The following is a 27827-nucleotide window of genomic DNA, read 5'->3' on the forward strand; positions in this document are numbered from 1 at the left end:
TATTTCATGTATTCTTATCATCACATAAGGAATATCAAGAAGAATTATTAGGTGATGAGATAAACATTTCATGAATACAAGGAATTGCATAAAAATCATATCATGAAAGATTAGAACATGTGAATACCAAAAGACATGATTTCTTTTTGAAAAACCTACTCCATAATTAATCAAAAGAAAATCTTAGGAGATCGATTAATGAAAAAATCTTGATTCATAATAAATCTTAATTTGTAAATATCACGGAACCAAGATCATGATTTTGGATAAAACTCATTCAAATTTAAATCACCAAAAATCATTTTTATGGTTCACAAAATTGGTAACATAAGTAGATTCATGATTTCATTGATAATATATTTTTCCTTTTTCTTAAGTATTTCATTTTAAGTGATTGATTTCATGTTAGCATGCTTTTTCATTTATGTTAAACATATATCAATGTTTAGGATCGAAAAATGAATTTAATCATAAAACCATCAAGATCAATAGATTCTCAAAAGTGAATTATTATGATCAAGAAAATCCGAAAATAAAATTTAACACTTTCATGCATTCGGATAAGATTTTGCTATAGATTTTCAAGTTCAATCATGAAGATAAAACATGCTCATGATCATAAAAATTTTTTTATCCAAAACACATAATTTCCAACATATTATTAAGGCATGTAATAGTGTAAAATCATCATGGCAATTAAGTGATTTGAACATTGAATCAAGAAAATCCGAAAAATAATCTTCATAAGTTCATGCATTCGGGCACATTTTTGCCATAGTTTTTCAAATACACTCATGAAAATATCACAAGCTTATCATCATGTATAGCTTAAAATCTCATGCATAAAATTGTTAATCAAAATATTTAATATTACATCATTATACATTTCTTCAAATCAAACATGAATTTTTTTAATCAAAATCGAGAAATAACAATGGAAATCAACGTAATACACATTATTACTTCTTAACCATGATTTCATATTTTCAATCAAAATCATTTTATTTGTTTATCATAAAATATGCAATATTATCATTTTCGAAATTACTTAGCATGATCATAATTTTTTTTTAAAACATGTAATTTTTAAGAAAATTAATTCTAAACTAAAAAAGAAAATACATCATGAAAGCATCAAGTAATTTCAAAATAAATTAGGGGGATTTCGATTTCCTCATCATTGAAAGCGGTTAAGGCGTAGTTTGCCATCTCGCCTTTCTTGATTTTCTCCTCGTCTTCGGAGGAGCTCGATTCATCCAACTTTGTGTTCTTCTTCTTTGGACTCTTCCTTCGTTCAAGTTTATTGTTTATTTTAAATTTTTGTTTAATAAACTTATTAAGATTTAGTGTTCGAAGTTCAAGTTCATCATTGTCCTCATCACTTGAGTCATCGCTCAAGTGGTATTCATTTGTCCGGAGTTCCAAATCCTTCCTATTCTTTGGAAGGTGATTTTGTTCATCATGTTCATCATATGCATTGTGCACCATTTCATATGTCATCAACGAACCAATTAGTTCTTCAAGTGGTAAGTTGTTTAGGTTTTTAGCTTCTTGTATTGCAGTTACTTTTGAATCCCACTTCTTAGAAAGAGAACGCAAAATCTTGTTTACGAGTTTAAAATCCGAAAAACATTTTCCAAGAGCTCTTAAACTATTGAGGACATCCATGAAATGGGTGTACATGTTGCCTATAGTCTCGCTTGTTTGCATTCGAAAAAGCTCAAAATCATGCAGTAAAATGTTAACTTTCGAGTATTTGACTCTACTAGTTCCCTCGTGCGTGATTTCAAGTGTTCGCCAAATGTCAAAAGTCGTTTCGCATGTAGAAATCCGATTGAACTCATTTTTATCCAAAGCGCAAAATAAGGCATTCATAGCCTTTGCGTTTAAAGAAAAATACTTCTTCTCCAAATCCGACTATTCGTTCATCGTTTTTTAGGGAACTTGAAAAAATTTTTCAATGATATTCCATAAATCCAAATTCATAGAAATCAAGAAAACTCTCATTCGAATTTTCCAATAAGTGTAGTCCAATCCGTTAAACAACGGTGGACGAACAACCGAATAAGCCCTCTTGAAAGCCTTGAAGAGCCATTTCTATCGGGTGTAAATCCGAAATGAGAAATACTGGGCGCTGATACCAATTGTTAGGATCAAGAGCACTAAGAGAGGGAGGGGGGGGGGGGGGGGGGGTGAATTAGTGCAGTAGAAAACTTTCGACGATTAAAATCATGTTCGTACAATAAGAGCGATTTCGGTAGAAAATCTGATTCTTAAATCACTTTAACTTGTAACCAAGCAAGATGCAGTTAAAGCAAAGATATAAAGGCAGTTTGCAGTTATGATAGAAATTAGAACGTAAACGCAAACTAAAATAGGATGTTCGTACGATAAAAACGATTTACGTCTAAACGCCGATTCGGAAAATGCAGAGCTTGAAACACGATCGTATATGCGTAGAAGGCAATAAGCTTTTGAAGAGGTTTGCAGTAAAGATAAGATGCTCAAAGTAAATGCAAACCGAGATTTAGAGTGGTTCGGTCAATCTTGACCTACTCCACTTTTGGCTTCCTCCACCAACGAGGTCACTGACGTAAACTAGAGGCTTTCCTTCAATAGGCGAAGGCCAACCACCCTTTTACAGTTTCACTCCTTTTGACGGGCTTAGGAGACAACCCTTAAAGAATTTTCTTTCCTCTCTTAACATATTAGAACATGGAAGAAAAGAGCAAGAAGAACTTTCAACTAATAAAACACTTTTGAGCTCTAAAAATCATAAAGTAAAATCAGAATTTCGGTGGTTTCTGGGTGCCCTTTCAGTGCTGAAAGGGTGGGGTATTTATAGGCCCCAACCCAGTTTGAATTTGGAACTCAAAACTGTCAATTCCTAGAATTCCAGGATCTGGCGGTTGCACAACCTGAGTGAGGCGGTTGCACTGCCTGGCAGAGCTCGAAGATTGAGCCTCTAGGCGGTGCCACCTCCTGTCAGGGGTGGTTGCACCTCCTGCCAGAGCTCGAAGACCGAGCTCAAGCGGTGCCACCACCTGTCAGGGGCGGTTGCACCGCCTAGTCTTGCTCGGAGAGGCGGTTGCACCGCCCAGTCCTACTCGGAGACTGAGCCCAGGCGATGCCACCGCCTGGCTTGGGCGATTCAACCGCCTAGCAGAAATCATAGTCCGAATGGGTTGATCCATTCAGCCCAATTTGGGTTTTTCAAGGGCCCAATTGCCCCAAGATTAAGTTAATGGGATCACCTCCCTTTTCCAACTTAATCATTGTGCTAACTATGATATTTCCTAAGACATTTACTGCAACTTGCTCCAGTGCGTCAATCGCTTTTTCCAGCGAGCTTCCGGCGAACTTCCGTCGATTATCCGATGAACCCTCGGTGATGCTCCTGTGGACATCCGGCAAACTCCTGGACTTGCGATGATCCACTTGGCGAGTTTCGACGAGCTTCTTTGGCAAGCTCATGGACTTCTCGGATTTGTTCCCGTAGAACCTCCGACGACTGTCCGAACTTCCATCGAACTCTCGAACTCCCAACGTGATCATTGTCTTGATTTCGGCGCAACTCCTACTGCATGTCTTTCTTCCATCGTAGTTAATCCTGCACACTTCAAACAAAACTTCGATCGAGATAATTAATCCTAAGTAATTAACCAAGTTGTCCGGCATGTCATTCGTCCCTCGACGCTTCGTCCGATTCTTCGGCGCATCTTCCTCTCCTGCAGCCTATTGCCCAATCGGCCAGTTGACTCCTTGGTTGCCTTCCTCTTCTTTGGCCTCTTCCTCCATTCAAGTTCATTGTTTATTTTAGATTTTTGTTTAATAAACTTATTAAGATTTAGTGTTCGAAGTTCAAGTTCATCATTGTCCTCATCACTTAGAGTCATCGCTCAAGTGGTATTCATTTGTCCGTAGTTCCAAATCCTTCCTGTTCTTTGGAAGGTGATTTTGTTCATCATGTTCATCATGTGTATTGTGCACCATTTCATATGTCATTAATGAACCAATTAGTTCTTCAAGTGGAAAAATATTTAAATCTTTTGTTTCTTGTATTGCGATTATTTTAGGATCTCACCTTTTTGGAAGGGATCTTAAGATCTTGCTTAAGAGTTCAAAATTCGAAAAAGATTTACCAAGAACTCTTAGATTATTGATGACATCCGTGAAACGGGTGTACATGTCGCCTATAGTCTCGCTTGGTTGTATTCAAAAAAGTTCAAAATCATGCAATAAAATGTTAACTTTCGAGTCTTTGACTCTACTTGTTTCCTCGTGCGTGATTTCAAGTGTTCGTCAAATATCAAAAGTCGTTTTGCATGTAGAAATCCGATTGAACTCATTTTTGTCCAAAGCGCAAAATAAGGCATTCATAGCCTTTGTGTTTAAAGAAAACATCTTATTCTCCAAATCATTCCAATGGTTCATTGAAAGAGAAGACATTTCAAATCCATTTTCGACTATGTGCCATAAATTCAAATCCAAAGAAAGTAAGAAAACTCTCATTCGAGTTTTCTAATAAGTGTAGTCCGTCACATTGAAAAAGGGAGGACGAATAAGAGAGTGACCATCTTGAAAGCCATAAAGAGCCATTTCTATTTGAGTGTTAAACCAAAGTAGAAAACCATTGCTCTGATACCAATTGTTAGGATCGGAGCGGCACTAAGAGGGGGGGGGGTGAATTAGTGTAGCGGTAAAGTACGATAAACTTTTGACGATTTAAACACTTTTGGAAACTTCGTACGATAAAAGCAACGTTTCATTTGAAACCGTTTCGATTGCGTTTTAACTTGAAGGGATAGATAAGAAGGAGATAAAGAAGTAGAGCATTAAAGTGGAGATGGTTTGCAGTAATATAAATGACAATAAGATAAACACAAACCGATTTATAGTGGTTCGGTCATGCGACCTACATCCACTTGCGAAGCCTTCTTCGATGAGACTCCCAACTTCCACTAGCAAATCACTTTGAAGGGGAAGAATAAATACCCCTCTTACAACCTTTTACAAGTGGTTCACACTCTTACAAATTTTCAAAGTGAAAGAGGGAGGTGAATAGAGTTGTTTTGGGGCTGTTTTGCTCGGTTCGGTGAGCGGTCGCTTTGTAACGCTGCAGCTTGTTCGAACTTACATTTTTACAAGCAAAATGACCCAAAACCAAGAGAAAATATGCTGTCAAGCAGCTGTACATGTAGGTGTAAGAGATAAACGATTCATTGAATAGAGTTGTTGCGAGTGCGCGACGACCGTTCGTAACATTCTCCCCCACTTAAACTGTCAACGCCCTCGTTGATGCTTGTTTGTAGTTGTTGATGATTGCTTCTTCATGTCGTAGGGCATCTTCAGGCTCCCAACTGGCTTCAGTTCGGGGAAGCTTTCGCCACTTCACTAAGTACTCTGTTTGCTCAGCTCCATTGGGTAGCTTTATCTTACGGTCTCCCAGAATGGTTTCAACTCACTTCTCGTAGGAGGCAGTGGTGGGAGGTAGCCGAGTTGGAACACTTCGGGAAGCATCTTGCGGATCCGAGTGGTAGGCTTTTAGGTTGCTGGCATGAAGAACGTTGTGAATTTTGAACCACTCCGGCAGCTGCAACTTATAGGAGACGTTGCCAACCTTGTTGACAATTGGGAAGGGCCCTTCATACTTGCGCACCAATCCTTTGTGGATTTTGTTCCTGAAGAATTGGAGTGATGCTAATTGGAGCTTTACCAACACCAAATCGCCGACCTTAAACTCTTGCGGTCGCCTTCGCAAGTCTTCCCACTTCTTCATTCTTCTTGTTGCCTTCTCCAAGTAAGCCTGTGCAATATCTGCATTTCGGTGCCACTCCTTTGCGAAGTGGTAAGCTGACGGACTACTCTCAATATATCCAATCGCCATGGTGTGAGGAGTTGATGGTTATTGTCCTGTAATAATCTCGAAGGGGCTCTTGTTGGACGCAGAGCTCCGCTGCAAGTTGTAGGAGAATTAGGCAATGTCTAACAACTTCACCCAATCTCGTTGGTTGGCACTCACGTAGTGCTGAAGATATTGCTCCAAGAGCAAGTTTATTCTTTTAGTCTGGCCATCCGTTTGGGGGTGGAGGCTTGTGGAGAAGTATAACTTTTTTTTTGATAAGTAAATGTAAAGTGATTTTGTGTAAAGTTTCTACAAATAGCTTTGTCTATACAAGTTATAGACGAAGCTAGATAACTCGTAGAGTACTCATGCGGTAGTTATGACTACACATGCTGTAGGCTATAACTCTTAACTATGGCCAACAAATAAAATTTAAAGTCCAGATATGCCAAAATTTCCTGTGGGTATAGCTTTTGACATCATGCCCAAGATCTTTAGCTAATAGCAAAATTGAATTTGATAAAAATATCTTTTTCTCTCTGTGTAAGGTGCTCCATTTTGAGATCGTTCTCCATACATGATCTTGAGTCTCTAATAATCTCTATCAAGAGCTGAGCATTATTTGTGTGTTGACACTCAAAGATTCTGCTACATCTTTCCTTCCACATCCACCAAATAGCGCATCTGAATATAACCTTTGTCAATTGTGTAAGAGGCCCTTTTCTTGAAAAACATTGCATGAGGTCAGCTAATTCTTGATGCAAGTTTGGTTGCAGTATTCTATTGAGTTTGAATCGGTAGAGAATTTCCTTCCATATCCATTTAGTATAGTCACAAGCAAAATAGAGATGGTCAACAGTTTCTTCTTGTTGCATACAAAGGGAGCATCGGTTAACATGATGGATACCTCTTCTTTTCATATAGTCTATTATAGGTAGTTTATTCAGAAGGGCCTGCCATGTACATAAGGAATATCTCTGTGATCCCGGTCGATCCCATGTCCAATTGCTTGGGAGCCACTTGTTATTTCTTTGCCTAATTTGATTCCATGCGGATGTGGCACTAAATTTACCATTATCATGAAGCCAAATAAGTACATCTGAAGGGTTGTTCCTGATTGGAATAGCTATGATAGTCAGCCAAAGTGATAACATTTCAGGAGAAATAGGAGTAGGGAGACACCAAGTACCATTAGCAATAAACTCGGAAACCTTTCAATCTTTAGGAGCCCCAAGGTCTTTTCGTATTCTGTCACCATATTATTGAAATATACATTTCCCATTCACCCAAGGATCATACCACATATTACTATTAGTTTCAGTAGAGATTGCATAAGAAATGTGTTTGATTAGCCAATTCCTTACCTTTAAAATTCCTTTCCAAGCTGTAGAGTGGTATGTTCTTGTTGAAATTTTCTAAATCGATTCCTTTGAAAGATACCTAGCAGAAACCCATTGTGACCATAAAGAACATTTGTTTTGCAAAATGTCCCACAATTGCTTTACCAAACATGCTTTATTCCAATATCTAGTATTTCTCAGGTTCAGCCCCCCTTTATCTTTCGGTTTGCAGATACTGTCCCAATTTACCATATGTATTGTCTACTCTTTGTGTCATTCCAGAAGAAGTTTATTAATAACCGTTCAATATCTTAAAGAACTCCAATAGGCAGAAGAAATGCATTAGACCAATATATAGCGTAAGGGTACAACACCGAACGGATGAGTTTAAGCCGTCCTACTTTTGAAAGAAGCCTAGTTTTCCAGGAGGAAATTCTATTCTTTATTTTTTGCAGGATAGGCTGACAGTGGGTCTTGTGAATGCCAGTGGATATGAGTGGGAGACCAAGATATGTAATTGGCAGATTTCCCTCACTAACCCCTAGGGTATGTGCAATAACATTTTTATCCTCAATGCAAAAGTTCATGTAGACTTTACTTTTTGCATGATTTAACTGAAGGCCAGAAACTATACCAAAATCATTCAGAATAGTAGCCAGGTTTCTTACTGAAGTTAAATCATTCCGAAGAAAGATAAGAAGATCATCTGCAAAGATTATATCTGATATATGAATAGGGCCAACATGGGGTACCTTAATACTGCCATCAGAGACCGCATATTCCAACATATAGCTAATTCCTTCCATTGCAATAGTAAAGATATATGGAGAGAGTGGATCGCCTTGTCGGATGCTATTCTTGCTCCCAAGAAAACCAATAGGTGAGCCGTTGAAGAGTATTGAAAACTTTGGAGTTTCTAAGCAACATTGAATCCAATTAACCCATTGCTAAGGGAGCATCTTATATATAAAGTTCCTATTAACTGAGTCAAAGGCTTTTCGTAGATCAGCTTTAAAATAGATTTTTGTCCCTTTTGCTTTTGAGTGCAGATCCTTGACCAAGTCATTAGCAAGCAGAATATTATGATGTATACTTCTCCCTTTGATGAAAGCAGCCTGATTTGGACTAATTATCTTGTGTATTACCTTTTGTAATCTATCTGCTAAAAGTTTGGAGATGATCTTGTAAATAAAGTTGCATAAAGATATGGGTCGATAGTTCTCTAGTGAATCAAGCCATGCATTCTTGGGAATTATAGAAATAAAAGTGCAATTCATCTCTCTAAGAATATGACCTGAAGAGAAAAATTGTTGGCAAGCTTTAATTACATCATTACCAATAATAGATCATATAGTTTGGTAAAATTCAGCAAGAAATCCGTTTGGACCAGGGCTTTTGTGCTTTGGTGACTTAAAGACAACTCTTACTATTTCATCATCTGTAATTGGGGCATTGAGGATAGAAATGACACTCGAATCAAGCTTTCTAGTTGGCTCCACATAAATATTATTAGGTTTCCCCGCTTGGTTGAGTAAGGAATAAAAAAATTGTTCAGTGTATGCTTTAACCTCATCTAAATTCTTAATAAGATTGTTATCTTTGTCTCTGCATTTCCTGATGCGGTTAATGACTCTTTGAGTAGCAATGGAAGAATAAAAAACCTTAGTATTGGAATCCCCTAAAGTAAGCCAATGCTGTCGAGACTTTTGTTTTGCAAAACTTTCCTCCCGCTTTAAGACTTGCATGAAGTTATTTCTAGCTTCTGTCTCTTTTTCGATAAGATTCTCATCATGAGGCTGAAGTTGCAGCTCATGTTGCATTGCTATTAGTTCCTTTCGGTAAAATTGAACTCGGGTGGTAATATTGCCAAAGGTATTTGTATTCCACTCCTTAAGTGCTGCTTTGCAGGCTTTGAGTTTTTGACATAAGATGTAAGGGGGGGATCCATGCACATTAACATTCCAAGCTGATCTAATAACATCAAGGAACTGAGGATGAGTACTCCACATGTTGAAGAATCTAAACGGTTTCTTGCCTTTTGGTATTGCTTTATCTGCGTGTATGTACATTAAAGAATGATCAGAAAACAATGGAGCATCATACTCAAGAAGTGAATCAGGGTAAACTATTAACCATTCTTGATTAATCAGACATCTATCGAGTCGAGCCATTATTTTTCTGTTAACAGCACCTTGATTACTCTAGGAGAGCCAATTACCCATAGATTTCATATCAGTCAATGTAGTAGTATCTATGTAATCATTAAAACTCTGAAGCTGACTTTCTGAAAGCTGTCTACCCCCCACTTTTTCATTTGTGTACCGAATAGTATTAAAGTCACCAAGAACAATCCAAGGTACATTAAGACAGCTATCTGCAATGTTAGTTAGATCAGACCACAGTGTATTTCTTTCTTGCATACTGTTTGAAGCATATATACCAGTGAAATTGAATTGACAGCCATTCTTTTTGTCCTCTACCTTAAGATGGATGAATTGATCAGTAGCAGAAATAAACCAAGCATTAATAGAGTTAGGATGTCATAAGACCCATATTCTACCAAAAGTTTCATTTGAGTCATTGGTAAACAGTTTTGCGTCCGACCATATTAAATTCTTTTGAGCTTGAACGCGCGATTGTTTAATTTTTGTTTCCACTATAATAACAATATCATATGCAGTAGACTTAATTATTCTATTGAGCTCCCGACATTTCTCAGTCTTATTAAGTCCATGAACATTCCAGCATGTTATCTTCATCAGTAATAAACAAATGAAAAAGATGGTAAGGTATTCATCCTATGACTTTGGATAGACTATACCATCTTTTTTCTTATCCTATGTTTTTGTATTTTCCTCTCGCACAATATCCTTACCTTTTATGGCTTTATTCCTATATTTATCCACTTCATCTAGAGCTTGCAGATGTTTAAACTTTAAAATACCTTGAATTATGTGGTCTTGATTGGCAAGGTTTGTTGAAGCATGATAAGATTGTTGCGGCATAATATCTTGGTTAGTACTTATTGGAGCAGCCTGGCTAGAGAGGTTCATTGGGGTATGAGATTGTTGAGACAGAATATCCTTGTTGGTAGTGTTTGTTGCGGCCTGAGTTTGTTGAGAAAGAATATCCTTGCTGGCGAGATTTGTTTGGGCCTGAGCTCGTTGAGCTATTGTGGACAGATCCGAAGATATTGGAAGAGATGAATTTCTTGACTTATGCTTCTCCTGTCCACTAGTACCATGGGAAACTTCTATTATAGAAGGCTCAGACATTATAGGAAGAGGTAAAGTTTTGGATTTGTCCTTCTGTCCGCGGTGTTGTCCTTGCAAGTCGGAATGCTCAATAGTCTTCGCCACCATCGGTGCTACTGCCATAAGAGAAGACTCGCTTTGTTGTTGAGGCGCTTGACGTGGTCGATAGATCTTTGTGGTCGGTTTTGGAGTTTGCTGACAAGCTCTATTTGCACGACCAAAAGATAAGCAATGCTGATATCGTTGTGGCTTCCAGGAATATGAGACATGTACTTTCCGTGTGTTCCCGTCAAGATCATGATAGAAAACCTCATTAGGAAGATCTTCGTCGGAAGAAACCAGTACACATACTCGTGCAAATGCTAATCTCGTCTGAGCTGCTGTTGCTTTGTCGATGTAGAGTGGCTGTCCCAGAGTGCTGCATAACTTTGCAATAAAACATCGACTCCAAAGATGTAGAGGAAGACCTTGAAAGGATACCCATAATGGAATAGACTGTAGGCTATCTAATTCCAAACGGACATCAGGAGACCAATGTCGTAGAATCATTGGATGGCCGCGAATAGTCCAAAATCCTTCGAGGACCCGTTGCAAATCTTCTTCAGAGTATAGCTTGCAAATAAAGAATCCGTTCTCTAGCATATGAAGATCAAATGACAATATTCCCCATCAAGTTTTGATAAATAAGGATAGTAGGAAATAAGATGTTTTGAGACCTACCACATAGCCAACAATCGCCATAGACCATGTCTCAATAAGCTCTGCTGAATCAGTAGTCTCGTATACAGCAATCTTCTTATCAGCCTGAACTTCTGGAGTAAAGAATTCCAAGCTTAGATCCAGACTTCCAATCGGAGCCTTGAAGAGGCTAGTCCAAGGCCGAGGGTCACTGGAAATGAGAGCAGGCTGCTGCGATCTAGAGCGCGACCTACTCCGATGCTGCTTAGTCTAAGGAGTTTCTCTCTGGAGAGCATATGGTGGAGGAGCAAATTGAGGGGTAATGGTAGGGAGTCTTGCCATCGTATCAACCCTCCCGCCACTGTCGCCAGCCCTAGGGGTCGTCGCTGCCATGTTTGATCCCTCTTCTGGTCGCCGCTACAGAATCGTCGCCATAGGGAAATGCCACCGCTGTAGTATTTCAGATCGCCGCTACAGTACCGTTGCCATAGGGAGATCTGGTCGCTGCTACAGTATCGTTGCCCTTGGGGAGAACCCGACGCTGTAGGAGATCCGATCACCACTACAATAAGGGAGATCAGATCACTGCTATAGTACCGTCGCCCGTGGGAGAAAGCCAATGCTGCAGGAGTCAGATCGCCCTAGGGAGATCTCGTCGCCGCTATAGTGTCGTCGCCACTACAGTATCGTTGCCCTAGATCTGGTCGCTGCTATAGTGTCGTCGCCGCCGCTATAGTATCGTCGCCCTTGGGAGATCTGATCGCTGCTATAGTGTCGTCGCCCGTCGCCCGTGGGAGAAAGCCGACGCTGCATGAGTCAGATCGCCCTAGGGAGATCTGGTTGCCGCTATAGTGTCGTCGTCGCTACAGTACCGTCGCCCTAGATCCGGTCGCTGCTACAGTGTCGTCGCCACTACAGTACCATCGCCCTAGTGATGTGATGGAGAAGTATAACTTTGACCCTAATAATTTGAATAGCTCGGTCCAGAATCGTCCCAAGAACGGAGCGTCTCGATCATTGATGATATTGTGCGGGACTCCCCAATACTTCACCACATCCTTCATCATCAACTTGGCCGCCTGTTCTACTAAACAGTGTAGGGGAGCAACAATGAAAGTTGCATACTTTAAAAACTGATCGACCACCATGAGTATCGATCCGAGTCTCCCTACAAGTGGCAAGCTTGATATGAAATCTAAGGAAATGCTCTCTCACGGTATTTCTAGTACGGGCAACGGCTCCAAAAGTCCCACCGGCTTCCGTTGTTCCGCCTTGTCTTGTTGGCAAGTGAGGCACGTTCGAACATATTCCTCTACATCAATCCCCATCTTCGGCTAGTAGAAGGCCCTCTCCACAAGAGCCAATATTCGGTGAATGCTTGGGTGTCTAGCCCAAAGGGAATCGTGACACTCTTTTAGGAGTTCACGCCTCAAATTGTCTACTCGAGGAATATAAATCCTATTCCCTTTTGTGTACACGAGTCCCTCCTGGACCCAAAATCGTCGAGCCTTGCCTTCTTTATTGAGCTGCATTAGGATGACTGCTTGGGGGTCACTATACAATCCATCCTTGATCCTGGAAAGGAAGTTGGAGTGTAATTGACTTGCTTGGCCTTTACCCTCTAGTTGTACGGCATTCACGCGTTCCACTTTCCGACTCAGCTAATCAGCCACGACATTCGCTTTCCCGGGCTTATACTCCATTGCCATATCAAATTCAGCCAGGAAGTCCTGCCATCACACTTGCTTTGGGGAGAGCTTCTTCTGAGTTTAGAAATAGATCAGAGCGATGTTGCCCATCCTCAGCACAAATCGCGACCCAAGGAGGTAGTGTCGCCAAACTCGTAGATAGTGGATCACTAGTGTCATCTCCTTCTCATGCATCGGATACCGCCGCTCGGTCTCGTTGAGTTTGCGGCTCTCGTAGGCCACCGGATGACCCTCCTGCATGAGTACTCCCCCAATAGTGAAGTCTGAAGCATTTGTATGGACTTCAAAGGGCTCTCCATAGTCTAGCAATTTGAGCACCGATTCTTCCAGAATAGTAGCCTTCAGATCTTGGAATGCTATTTCACATTTGTCAGACCACTTCCAAGGCTGCTCCTTCTTCATCAACTCCGTCAGTGGAGTTGCATGCTTCGAATATCCCGCTATGAAGCGTCGATAGTAGTTGACAAAACCAAGGAAGGATCTCAACTCTGGCACCTTCTTTGGAGTTCGCCATTCCGCAACTGCTTGCACCTTCGGCTTATCCATCCGAATGGAACCATCACCGATTTGATGCCCCAAGAATAAGATCTCTGTTTGGGCGAAGTAGCATTTCTCCCTTTTTATGAACAAAGTGTTCTCTCTGAGAACCTTAAAAATTGTCCGAAGGTGCTGAACATGCTCCTCGAGCGTTTGGCTGCATACGACAATATCATCTAAGTAGACGACCACGAACTTGTCCAAATACTCCTTGAAGTTGGTTCTTGAGAGTGCAGAACGTGGCTAGAGCATTGGTTAAGCCGATAGGCATCACCAAGAACTCAAACGCTCCATACCTGGTCATACAAGTAGTCTTCGCTTTATCACCATCAGCAATGCGCACTTGCCAATACCCCGACCGAAGGTCGAGTTTTGAGAAATACTTAGCTTTGCCCAACTTGTCGAACAAGTCCGCGATGAGCGGGATGGGATACTTATTCTTCACTGTCACTTTGTTAAGGGCTCAATAATCGACGCATAGTCGAAGGCTCCCATCTTGTTTCTTTTGGAAGAGAATTGGAGCTCCGAAAGGTGCTTTAGAGCTGCGGATGAGACCACCGCTTAGTAGTTCACCTAACTGCTTCCTGAGTTCTACCAACTATGGCGGGGGCATACGGTAGGGTGGTCTCACTAGAGGCTTCACTCCTGACTCCAGCTCGATGTTGTGATCTATGCCCCTACATGGTGGAAGAGTCTTCGGCAACTCGGGTGGCATAAAGTCATTGAACTCTTTCAGGACGTTCGCCATCACAGTAGGTTCTTGAATGGCCTTCTTTTCAAGTGGCTCTCTAGCTTCAACGCACCCCTTTCTTTAGTTGCAACATTGATATATGTTGTGATTCCTTGGTTCCTCTCCGAGAGACAGGAACCACGCAGGGATCGTCGCCTCCCATCATACACAGGGAGTTCAAGAATGGCATTGGAACCAACTTCGTCGCGTGCATAAACTCCATTCCAAGGATCACTTGGAAGCCATCCAATGGCACTACCATCATGTTGGTGTTCCTGCTCCATGTCTCGATTTTGATGGGGACTCCCTTCGCCAACCCGGAGATTCACCTGGCCTCCGAGTTCACCGCCTTCATTTGACTTGGGCTCTTCTCTAAGATCAACCCTGTAACATCCCATTAGTCCCACATCGGAAGTGGGTAATGTCTATGATTGGCTTATATGAGCCTGATGAGTGTACTACGTTAACTCTTGCTTAAGCATTTTGGTCCGTGGTTGAAGGACCAAAATGGAGTTATTGGCCAGTTGGCTCATCAGACTCGGGTCGTGACATTTGGTATCAGAGTTGACCTAGCATTTAGGCAGGGTGAGATGGCTCGAGTAGGAAAGGGCTGTTGATGATGAAGTCAATTGTCATTTGTTATCTAATCCATATGTTGAGATAGAGTTCGAGAGATCGATGGAAGTTCGGACGGTCGGTCTACGTCCTCTAACAAAGGTGCAACCGCCTGAGCTCGGTCTCCGAGCTCTGGCTGGGTGGTGTAACTGCCGCAGTCAAGCGGTGGCACCGGCTGGTTTAAGGCCTATAAATACCCCACTCTTTCAGCAATGAAAGAGAAATGAAAGAGGGACATTCATGAGTGTTAGGACTCTAGCTAGGAGAGTCCTAATTGAGAGGGACATTCATGTAAAACCTACCTAAGCCGACCCCTATTAAAGAGGTGAAGTGGCCAACTAGGGTTAGGAGGTTATTTCTTAGAGAAGAATAAGGAGTTGTAAAGGAATAGGAGTCTTGAGTAGGAGTCCTATTAGGAGTTGGATAGAAGTAGGAGTCTTGAGTAGGAGTCCTGTTAGGATCGAGAGCACTAAGAGGGGGGGGGGGGTGAATTAGTGCAGCGGAAATCTTTCAGCGATTAAAAACGAAAGTTGCGTTCGTTCGATAAAAACTATTTTCATGCAAAAGCCGATTCTAAAATTACTTAAGATTAAGTGTAGTTTACGTTTAAACACAGTTAGCGTCTAAACGCAGTTTGCGTCTAAATGCAGATTGCATCTAAACTCAGATTGCGTCTAAGCGCAGTTTGCGTCTAAGCGCAGATTGCGTCTAAGTGTAGTTTGCGTCTAAACACAGTTTGCGTCTAAGCGCAATTTAAGCAGAAGTATAAAGACAATGTGCTGCTATTGTACAGCTCAAAAAGTAATCTGCAAAAAGCAGATTTACGTCTAAACGCAGATTTACGTCTTAAACGTAGATTTACGTCTGAACTTTGAAACTCGTTTGTATACTCGCAGAAAGCAGTATGCAGTTGAAATCAAGACGTAAATGTAAACTGAAATCTGATGATTGTGCGAGGAAAGCCGATTTACGTCTAAATACAGTTTTACGTCTAAATGTTGAAACTCGTTCGTAAAATTGCAGAAGACAGTTTACAGTTATAAATAGAATCAAAATGTAAATGTAAGCTGCAAAGAAACTCGTTCGTAAAAGCGCAGAAGACAGTTCGCAGTTATAAACAGATTCAAGACGTAAATGTAAGCTGCAATGTAAAGATCGTACGAAAACACCTTTTGACGTCTGAATGCAGATTCGGAACGATTAGAACTTAGAAACTTGTTCGTAAAAGCGCAGAGAGCAGTAGCTATGTAGGAGGTTTGCAGTAATGATAAAGTGCTCAAAATAAACGCAAACTAGAGATTTAGAGTGGTTCAGTCAGTCTTGACCTACTCCACTTTTGGCTTCCTCCACCGGCGAGGTCACCGATGTCAACTAGGGGCCTTCCTTCAATAGGCGAAGGCCAACTGCCCTTTTACAGTTTCTCTCCTTTTGACGGGCTCAGGAGACAACCCTTACAGATCCTTTCTCTCCTCTCTTTACAACTCAAGACTTGAAGAATAGAAAAGAGGAGAACTTTTGGACTTTACACAAATTTGAGCTCTTAGAATCACTGAAAAGATCAAGAGTTCGGTGTGGATCTATATCCCTTCAGTGCTGAATGGGTGGGGTATTTATAGGCCCCAACCCAATTCAAATTTGGAGCTCAAAACGATCAAATCCCGGAATTTCGGGATCAGGCGGTTGCACCTCTTGAGTGGAGAGGTTGCACCGCCTGGCAGAGCTCGAAGACTGAGCTCAGGCGGTGCCACCTCTCTGTCAGGGAGGTTGCACCGCCCAGTCTTGCTCGAAGACTGAGCTCAGGCGGTGCCACCTCTCTGTCAGGGAGGTTGCACCGCCCAATCTAGCTCGAAGACTGAGCTCAGGCGGTGCCACCTCTCTGTCAGGGAGGTTGCACCGCCTAGTCTAGCTCGAAGACTGAGCTCAGGCGGTGCCACCTCCTGGTTGGGGAGGTTGCACCGCCCAGTCTCGCTGGGAGGCTTAGCCCAGGCGGTTGCACCTCCTGGTGCAATCAGGGTCCGAATGGTTAGCTCCATTCGGCCCAATTTCAATCTTTTTAGGGGCCCAATTGCCCCAAGATTAAGCTAATGGGATCACCTCCCATTTTCCAACTTAATCAATGTGCTAACTATGATTAAATCTAAGACAATTTCTGCAGCTTTGCTCCGATGCGTCAATCGCTTCTTCCGGCGAGTTTCCGGCGAACTTCCGTCGATCATCCGATGAACCCTCTGTGATTCTTCTGCGGACTTCTGGCAAACTCCTGGACTTTGCTACGATCCACTTGGTGAGTTCCGACGAGCTTCGCTTGGCAAGCTTCTGGACTTCTCGGATCTGTTCTCGCAGAACCTCCGACGACCGTCCGAACTTCCGTCGAACACTCGAACTCCTAACGTGATCATGAACTTGACTCCGGCGCAACTCCTACTGCTTGTCTAACTTTCATCGTAGTTAATCCTGCACACTTATCTCAACACATAGATTAGACAACAAATGACAATTGACTTCATCATCAAAATCCGAGATTCAACAATCTCCCCCTTTTTGATGATGACAATCAATTGATAATGGAGTTATCCTTAACTCCCCCTGTCTATATGCCATAGTTGAGATAAGTCAACCTTGAATTCAAGACCTAAGAATTCAAGTGACGTATTGATAAGTTAGATCAGTTAAACTTATCAATACTCCCATCATGATACTCATCATGATGTATCTCTTCAAAGATGATGTCAAGGCTTGACATACATCATCAAGTTTGTATGATTGTGTTTGTAACTATTCATCATGTAGTTTGAACATTAATATATAAAGCTGTGAAGCGCTATTACATGATGCACATATTTGAAATATTCTAGCAAGTTTTGCATTTTCTTCACATGATAAGATATCAACTCAGGGCATAATGCAAACTTTAGCACATGTTCATATATCTCTTGGTGATGCAAGGATGGCATAATCATAGCAGTGTTTATAGCATCACTCATAGTATTTCTAATCATGGCAGTGTTTATCAATTCATATATCTCCCCCTTTGTCATCAACAAAAAACATAGTAATTATGATAGCAGGAAAATAATAATAGCAAGCTTATAGAGGAATTTTACATAGATTGCTTTAATACTTCTTCCCCTTTTCGTTATAAGCCATTGTCTATGTAAAGATTTAGCAGGATGGAATACATACACATGAATCACTTCATCAAATCTATTTCAGAAACTTATTTTTCATGAAAGTGTACGAGAAAATTTGTTTTATAGCATTCGAATAAATAAGATGCATTCGGACAAGATTTTGTTGCAGATTTTCACATGGCAATCAAGTGATTTGATCATTCAATATAGTCCGAAAAATAATTTTAACAAATTTATCTATTCGGACAACTCATCATTCCTAATTCTCTTCGAATGAAATCAAATTGTTCTTCACATAGAGGTTTTGTAAAAATGTCAGCTAGTTGATGTTTAGTATCAATGAACTCTATGGTTACGTCATGATTAGTGACATGATCTCGTATAAAGTGATGTCTAATATCAATATGTTTTGTTCTTGAGTGTTGTATAGGATTCTTAGTTAAGCATATTGCACTCGTGTTATCACATTTAATGGGAATATCTTTAAGATTAACCTTGTAATCTTCTAAAGTGTTTTTCATCCATACAACTTGTGCACAGCATGCACTTGCTGCAATATATTCAGCTTCGGTTGTTGATAGAGCAATCGAGCTTTGTTTCTTTGATGACCAGGAAACAAGGGCATGTCCTAAAAATTGACATGATCCTGATGTGCTTTTTCTATCTAGTCTACAGCCAGCGAAGTCCGCATCAGCATAAGCTGTTAACTCAAAATTTTCTGATTTTGGGTACCATAATCCTAGATTTGTGGTTCTATTAAGATATCTAAGTATTTTTTTAACTGCTTTAAGATGAGATATCTTAGGGTTTGATTGAAATCTAGCATAAAGTCCTACACTGAACATGATGTCTGGTCTGGTGGCAGTGAGGTAAAGTAAACTTCCTATCATACCCCTATAAGTTTTTTGATCAAAGCTTTCTCCACTTTCATCAATTTCTAACTTAGTGGAGGTGCTCATAGGAATGTTACTAGCCTTTGAGTTGTTCATATTAAACCTTTTTAATAAATTCATGGCATATTTAGTTTGACTAATAAAGATGCCATTGCTTAGTTGTTTGATTTGTAAACCTAAGAAGAATGTTAATTCTCCCATTAAGCTCATTTCGAATTCAAGACTCATAGTTTTAGCAAAAGATTCACAAAGAGATTCATTTGTAGAGCCAAAGATGATATCATAAATCTGAACAATGAGAAAATTGTTGAATCTCGGATTTTGATGATAAAATCAATTGATAAGTTATTTGATCTAATCCATATTATTGAGTTAAGTATGCAGGATTAACTACGATAACCAGAAAACACAAAGCAAGAATACCGGAGTCAAGTTCGATGAACGTTTAAGAGTCCGAAGAATCGTCGGAGATGCTGATGGAACCAACCGAGAAGAAATCAGGAACCTATTGGAAGTTCGCCGAAGAGATCGTCGTAGGTTCGCAGAGATCACCGAGAAGTCTCGGCTACTCATTAAAGTCATCACAAGTTCAGGAGCGTGCTTGGACCCCGTCGGAAGAAGTTCGTCGGAAAGCTCGCCGGAACAAGACTTGACGTTCGCGGTTGATAAAATTGCTTAGGATGTGTTTTGTTATGTAGTTCACTTGTAATTAGGATTAGGATTAAGAAGATAATCCTATATCCTGGTTATGGGCCAATTGGGCCCGAGTTCGGACTAGTTTAGGCTAAGATTGAAGCCCAACTAGTGGCTGAAAACACTATAGTCGGGCTGAAAACACTATAGGCGGTGGCACCGCCTGGCTTGGCGGTGGCACCGCCCAGCACCCGAGCGCTGGGTGGTGGCACCGCCAGCATCGGGAAACCAAAGAGAATTCAAATTTGGAGCCCAAATTTTGGAGCCCAAATTTGAATCCTCTTGAGGCCTATAAATACCCCTCAAAACTCAGCTGAGTATACAACTTTTTGTGTAGCAAAAGTTTGAGAGAAAGGTCTTAGAAAAGTGTTAGCTTGTCTTCTTTTCAATTTGCTAGTGTTCACCTCATCTCTTCTCGAAAATCTATAAGAGAGTGAACCGCTTGTAAAGAGTTGTAAGAGGGGTATTTACCCTTCCATTTCAAGAGACTTGCCAGTGGAAGGTGGGAGCCTCATCGAAGAGGGGTCTCGCAAGTGGAGTAGGTCATTTGACCGAACCACTCTAAAATTGGCGTGATTCTTGGTTTGCATTTCATTATTGCTATTTACATTATTGCAAACCTTCTTATATGCTTTAAGTTCCTTATTACTTTTGCTGCACATATTTAAGAATACGCTTTCAAGATTAAGCTTTTCAAGTTCCGTTCATATCGTACGAAAGATTTACTAAAACCGAAGTTTTAATCCGCTGCACTAATTCACCCCCCCCCCCTCTTAGTGCCGCTTCGATCCTAACAAAAATTATTTTCAAAATTCTTGATAAACAATGTAGTATCAACCTTGCCTTTTGTAAAGTTATTTTTGATAAGAAAAGAACTAAGTCTCTCATACCAAGCCCTTGGGGCTTGTTTTAAGCCATAGAGAGCTTTAGTTAATCTAAACACATGATTAGGGAGGCTATTATTTTCAAATCTAAGAGGTTGTTCAACATAAACTTCTTCGGAAATAAAGCCATTTAGAAAAGCGCTTTTAACATCCATTTGAAATAACTTAAAATTATTACAACTAGCGTAGGCAAGGAGCATCCTTATGGCTTCCAATCGAGCCACAGGTGCGAAGGTTTCTTAGTAATCGATACATTCTTCTTGGTTGAAACCTTTGGCCACTAATCTAGCCTTGTTTCTAACCATGATACCATTTTCATCTTACTTGTTTCTAAAGACCCATTTAGTACCAATAACTAAATGGTCATTTGGCCTAGGAACAAGCGTCCACATTTCATTTCTCTCAAATTGATTCAATTCATCTTGCATTGCGATAATCCATGAATCATCTTTCATGGCTTCATCAACACATTTGGGTTCAATTTGCGAGAGAAAGGCGGCGTTGCCACAAAAATTCTTAAAAGAGGATCGTGTTTGAACCCCCTTTGATGTGTCTCCTAAGATTAGCTCCTTAAGATGAGCATTTACATACTTCCAATCCTTGGGTAAGGAAGTGGATGCATCCAAGTTGCTAGTTGGAGACGGGGTTTCGTTTAAATTCAAAGAATCAAAGTTAACATCATCATCAAGATAATTTTTCTTAATTTCGGAAATCTAATTGAAAACAACATGGATGGATTCTTCAATAATTAAGGTTCTTTTATTGAAAATACGAAAAGTTTTAGAAATCGAAGAATAACCAAGAAAGATTCCTTCATCAGATTTAGCATCGAATTTTCCTAAGTTATCCTTTTCATTCAAGATAAAACACTTACACCCAAAGACTTTAAAATATGAGACATTGGGTTTTTTGTTATTCCATAACTCATAAGGAGTTTTGGATAGTAAGGGTCTTACTAGAACTCTATTCAAAATATAGCATGTAGTGTTTACAGCTTCGGCCCAAAAATATTTGGGTAGGCCATGTTCATTCAACACGGTTCTTGCCATTTCTTGTAAATTTCGATTTTTTCTTTCTACTACCCCATTTTGTTGAGGATTTCTTGGAGTAGAGAAATTATGGTTGTATCCATTGAGTTCACAGAATTCTTTGAAATCATGGTTTTGAAATTCTCCACCATGATCACTTCTAATTGACGAAATCATAGATTCCTTCTCATTTTGAACAAGTTTACAAAACTTGGTAAAATATCTAAAGCATTCATTTTTCTGTTTTAAGAAGTAGGTCCATGTATATCTGCTGTAGTCATCAACAATGACAAAGGCGTATTTGCTACCTCCTAGACTCGATGTAGAGATTGGTCCGAACAAGTCCATATGGATCAATTGTAAGGGCCTAGAGGTGCTTATTTGATTCTTAACTTTGAAACTACCCTTAATTTGTTTACCTAATTGGCAAGCATCACATACATTGTCTTTGATGAACTTGATATGAGGAATTCCTCTTACAAGTTCTCTAGATGATACTTGAGTGATTAGTTTCATGCTAGCATGACCTAATCTTCTATGCCATAGCCAAGCATCCTCATTCATAACCGCAAAACACATTTCATCACATAAGTCATTGATGTCAATAGTGTATATGTTATTTTGTTTTAATGCAATCATAGACATATTTTTATGTGGTTTTTCAATGATGCAAGCATTAGATTCGAATTTGACAGTATATCCTTTATCATATAATTGACTAATACTCAAGAGGTTACGTTTTAAACCATCAACTAACAGAACATCTTCAATAAAAAGGTTGGATTTGTTACCTATGGTTCCTTTGCCAATGATTTTACCCTTGTTGTTGTCTCCGAAGGTGACATAGCCTTCGTCTATGCTAGTGAGCTTAGAGAATTGAGATGGATCTCCGGTCATATGCCTTGAGCATCCACTATCAAGGTACCATCTCTTGCTCCTAGCTTGCGATGGGTAGGTTTCTACAAGAAAGGATGATTTTTAGGTACCCATTTGCTTTTGGGTGCCTCAAAGATAGATCTGCATTGTTTATCATGTTCCATGGAGTTTATCATGGTTCCTTTAGGAACCCAAATCAATTTGTTTGGACTTATTTTCTTGAATGGACAACAATGTGTCTTGTGTCCAAATTTACAACAGAAGTTACATTTGTCTTGATGTCGAATATGTAGGATGGAGCCTTTTATGAAGGTGGTTGGATTTTGGTGAGGACTTCTCACGAATCCAATTCCACTTCTTTTGGGAACGTGACCCTTGTTTGTAAGGATCATGTTCAATGACTTGCTACCAACCTCGAATTTCTTCAAGGTGTCCTTAAGTAGTAAGTTTTCTTTTTGGAGAGTTTCTAGATCATGGCATTTTATGCATGGGCTTAAACTATCATGATGTTCAGCATTTAACTTATCGAAATTACAAATAAGACTATCATGCTCCTTTTTTAGCAATTTGTATTTACTACTGATAGTCTTACACTCATCAAACAATTCATGGAAAGCATTTAATAATTCATCGAATGATAAATCTGCATCTATTGAATTTGTTACCTCATCTTCGATGGCCATTAAGGCGTAATGAGCAACTTGCTCGGTGTTGGACTCCTCTTCTTCGGATGCGCTTGAGTCATCCCATGTTGCTTGAAGCGCCTTTTTCTTTGATGTTCTCCTTTTGACTTGGGGACAATCACTCTTGTAGTGTCCCGGCTTTTTGCATTCATAGCAGATTACTTGGTCCTTCTTGAGTTCAAGTTTATTTTTTTGCATCATTCTTAAACTTGTTTCTTTTAAAGAACTTTTTAAACTTTCTTGTTAGAAGTGCCAAGTCATCATCACAGTCCTCATCACTTGAGTTTTCTCTCAAGTGGCATTCAGAAGTTTTGAGTGCTATATCCTTCCTGTTCTTTGGAAGGATGTCTTCTTGCTCTTCATGAGCTTTACAAGTCATTTCGTAGGTCATTAATGACCCGATTAGTTCTTCAAGAGGGAAATTTCGCAAATCGTTTGCCTCTTGAATAGTAGTGACTTTAGGATCCCAACTCTTAGGAAGGGATCATAGTATCTTATTAACAAGCTCAAAATCCGAAAAGCTCTTTCCGAGTCCTTGTAGACCGTTGACGACATCCGTGAAACGGGTAAACATGTCGCCAATGGTTTCACTCGGTTTCATCCGAAAAAGTTCAAAAGAATGTAACAGTAAATTGATTTTTGACTCTTTTACTCTACTTGTGCTCTCATGGGTCACTTCGAGTGTGTGCCAAATATCAAATGCAGTTTCACAAGTTGAAACACGGTTAAACTCGTTTTTATCAAGTGCACAAAATAAGGCATTCATAGCCTTTGCATTAAGAGCGAAAGCCTTCTTCTCCAAATCATTCCAATCGATCATTGGAAGAGAAGACTTCGAAAATCCGTTTTCGACAAGATTCCACAGTTCAAAATCCATAGAAATAAGAAAGATCCTCATTCGGGTCTTCCAGTAGGTGTAGTCCGTCCCACTGAACATGGGTGGACGCGTAATAGAATGCCCCTCTTGGATTCCGGCGTATGCCATTTCTCTTTGGGTTTTAATCCGTTAGAGAGTTAACCTTGCTCTGATACCAACTGTTAGGATCGAGAGCACTAAGAGGGGGGGGGGGGAATTAGTGCAGCGGAAATCTTTCAACGATTAAAAATGAAAGCTGCGTTCGTTCGATAAAATCTATTTTGATGCAAAAGCCGATTCTAAGATTACTTATGATTAAGTGCAGTTTACGTTTAAACACAATTAGCGTCTAAACGCAGTTTTCGTCTAAATGCAGATTGCGTCTAAACTCAGATTGCGTCTAAACGCAGTTTGCGTCTAAGCGCAGATTGTGACTAAGCACAGTTTGCGTCTAAACATAGTTTGCGTCTAAGCACAGTTTAAGCAGAAGTATAAAGACAATGTGCTGCTATTGTACAGCTCAAAAAGTAATCTGCAAAAAGCAGATTTACGTCTAAACGTAGATTTACGTCTAAATGCAGATTTACGTCTAAACGCAGATTTACGTCTTAAACGCAGATTTACGTCTGAACTTTGAAACACGTTTGTATACTCGTAGAAGGCAGTATGCAGTTGAAATCAAGACGTAAATGTAAACTGAAATCTGATGATTGTGCGAGGAAAGCCGATTTACGTCTAAATGCAGTTTTACGTCTAAATGTTGAAACTCGTTCGTAAAATTGCAGAAGACAGTTTGCAGTTATAAATAGAATCAAAATGTAAATGTAAGCTGCAAAGAAACTCGTTCGTAAAAGCACAGAAGACAGTTCGCAGTTATAAACAGATTCAAGATGTAAATGTAAGCTGCAATGTAAAGATCGTACGAAAACACCATTTGACGTATGAATGTAGATTCGGAAAGATTAGAACTTAGAAACTTGTTCGTAAAAGCGCAGAGAGCAGTAGCTATGTAGGAGGTTTGTAGTAATGATAAAGTGCTCAAAATAAACGCAAACCAGAGATTTAGAATGGTTCGGTCAGTCTTGACCTACTCCAATTTTGGCTTCCTCCACCGACGAGGTCATCGTCGTCAACTAGGGGCCTTACTTCAATAGGCGAAGGCCAACTGCCCATTTACAGTTTCTCTCCTTTTGACGGGCTCAGGAGACTGTTAGGATCTAGAGCACTAAGAGGGGGGGGTGAATTAGTGCAGCGGAAATCTTACAGCAATTTAAAAACCGAAAGGTGTGTTCGTTCAATAAAATCTATTATGATGCAAAAGCCGATTCACAGTTTGTATTTAAGCGCAGTTTGCGTCTAAGCACAGATTGCGTCTAAGAGCAGTTTACGTCTAAATGCAGTTTACGTCTAAATGCAGTTTTACGTCTAAACGCAGTTTTACGTCTAAACGCAATTTTACGTCTAAACGTAGTTTTGCGTCTGAACGCAGTTTTACGTCTGAACGCAGTTTTGCGTCTGAACGCAGTTTTGCGTCTGAACGCAGTTTTACGTCTGAACGCAGTTTTGCGTCTGAACGCAGTTTTGCGTCTAAACGTGGTTTTACGTCTAAACACAGTTTTGCGTCTAAATGCAGTTTTACGTCTAAACGCAGAAACTGAACTTTGAAAATCTTTTGGTGAATGTGCAGAAAGCAGTTCGCAGTTATGAATGGAATCAAAGCGTAAGCGTAAACTACGATGTAAAGATCGTACGAAAACACCGATTTACGTCTCAATGCAGATTCGGAAAGATCTGAACTTAGAGAATCGTTCGTAAAAGCGCAGAGGGCAGTAGCTATGTAGGAGGTTTGCAGTAATGATAAAGTGCTAAAAAATAAACGCAAACCAGAGATTTAGAGTGGTTCGGTCAGTCTTGACCTACTCCACTTTTGGCTTCCTCCACCGATGAGGTTGCCGACGTCAACTAGAGGCCTTCATTCAATAGGCGAAGGCCAACTGCCCTTTTACAGTTTCTCTCCTTTTGACAGGCTCAGGAGACAACTTTACAGATCCTTTCTCTCCTCTCTTTACAACTCAAGACTTTGAAGAACAGAAAGAGGAGAACTTTTGGACTTTACACAATTTTGAGCTCTTAGAATCACAGAAAAGATTAGGAATTCGGAGTGGATCTGTATCCTTTCAGTGTTGAATGGGTGGGGTATTTATAGGCCCCAACCCAATTCAAATTTGGAGCTCAAAACGATCAAATCCCGGAATTCCGGGATCAGGCGGTTGCACCTCTTGACTGGAGAGGTGGCACCACCTGGCAGAGCTCGAAGACTGAGCTCAGGCGATTGCACCTTTCTACCAGAGCTCGAAGACTGAGCTCGATGGTTGCACCGCCTGGCAGAGCTCGAAGACTGAGCTCGGTGGTTGCACCGCCTGGCAGAGCTCGAAGTCTAAGCTCAGTGGTTGCATCACTTGGCAGAGCTCGAAACTGAGCTCAGGCTGATGCACCTCTCTGCCAGAGCTCGAAGACTGAGCTCGGTGGTTGCACCACCTGGCAGAGCTCGAAGTCTGAGCTCTGTGGTTGCTCCGCCTGGCAGAGCTCGAAACTTGAGCTCTGGAGGTGCTACCTCTTGACAGAGGAGGTTGCACCGCCCAGTCTCGCTTGGAGACTGAGCCCTGGGCGGTTGCACCTCTTGGCTGGGGCGGTTGCACCGCCCAGTCTCGCTGGAAGACATAGCCTGGGCGGTGCTACCTCCAACCCTGGCGGTGGCACCTCTTTCACTATTCCAGCTCACTTGGTTTGGCTCCAAACTTGGTCCAAACCAGTCCGAACTTGGGCCTAATTGGCCCCTACTTGGGTTATAGGATTAACACCTAATCCTAACCCTAATTAACATGCTAACTATGAATTTAAAGACATTTTCTAAGCTATTACAAATTCCGCAAATCAAGACTTCTTTTGGCGAGCTTCCGGTAAATTTCCGGCGGTCTTCCGATGAACTCTCGGAAACCATTCTACGGACTCCCGGCAAGCTCCTAGACTTCACGATTTGATCTTAGCGAGTTCTAACGAGCTTCGTCGGCAAGCTCCGATCTTTCTCGGCGAGCTCCGTGAACTTCCAACGAACCTTCCGGCGAGCTTCCGAAAAACCCTTCGGCAAGCTCCCAACTCATTCTCGGCTAGTTCCGGTAGCATTCCCGACGAACCTTCGGACTTCCGTCGAACTCTCGAACTCACAATAAATCCTTCGCGCTTGACTCCGACACTTTGTTTTGCTTTATGTCTTCATCGTTATCATAGTTAATCCTGCACAATAAAACAAAACTTCGATCGAGACAATTAATCCTAAGCAATTTAACCAAGTTGTCCGGCATGTCATTGGTCCCTCGACGCTTCGTCCGATTCTTCGGCGCATCGTCCTCTCCTGCAGCCTATTGCGCAATCGGCCAGTTGACTCCGCAACTCCGATATCCTTGGCACAATACCTGCTCTTCTTGGCCCGATGCCCGAGTCCACGGCCCGAAGCCTTCTGTCGATACGTCGACCGATCCACCGGCTCGACGTCCAATCTTCTGACATGTTCCTTCGGCACAACATGATTTTCCTGCTTTAATTGTCTCATCCTGATCGAAGCATCCTGCGTCACTCAAAACGCAGATTAAATCATAAACATATATCAAGTAGTTTCATCATCAAAATACGAGATTCAACAATCTCCCCCTTTTTGATGATGACAACCACTTGATGACGGAGTTAAACTTAACTCCCAGAGTTTAAATAAACTCCCCCTATCAATATGCCATATTGATAGAACCTTGAATTCAAACTGAATTCAAGTCATTGCAATATTCATCATGAATACATGCAACACGTCAACATGAACATATGCATAAACTTATGCATCACATGTCATGTCATCAACATACTTCTCCCCCTTTGTCATCAACAAAAAGGAGAAGTATCACAATTAATCGTTTGTGTGTGATATTGGTTCAACTCATTGCATGAAAATCATAATATCAAGTTTTATCATCATGCAATCTTGGAGCTAGAAGATTTAGCAAGTGTTACATCATGCTTAGAACAT

This window comes from Musa acuminata, chromosome BXJ3-7, assembly GCF_036884655.1.
Source record: "Musa acuminata AAA Group cultivar baxijiao chromosome BXJ3-7, Cavendish_Baxijiao_AAA, whole genome shotgun sequence".
Taxonomy (NCBI): Eukaryota; Viridiplantae; Streptophyta; class Magnoliopsida; order Zingiberales; family Musaceae; genus Musa; species Musa acuminata.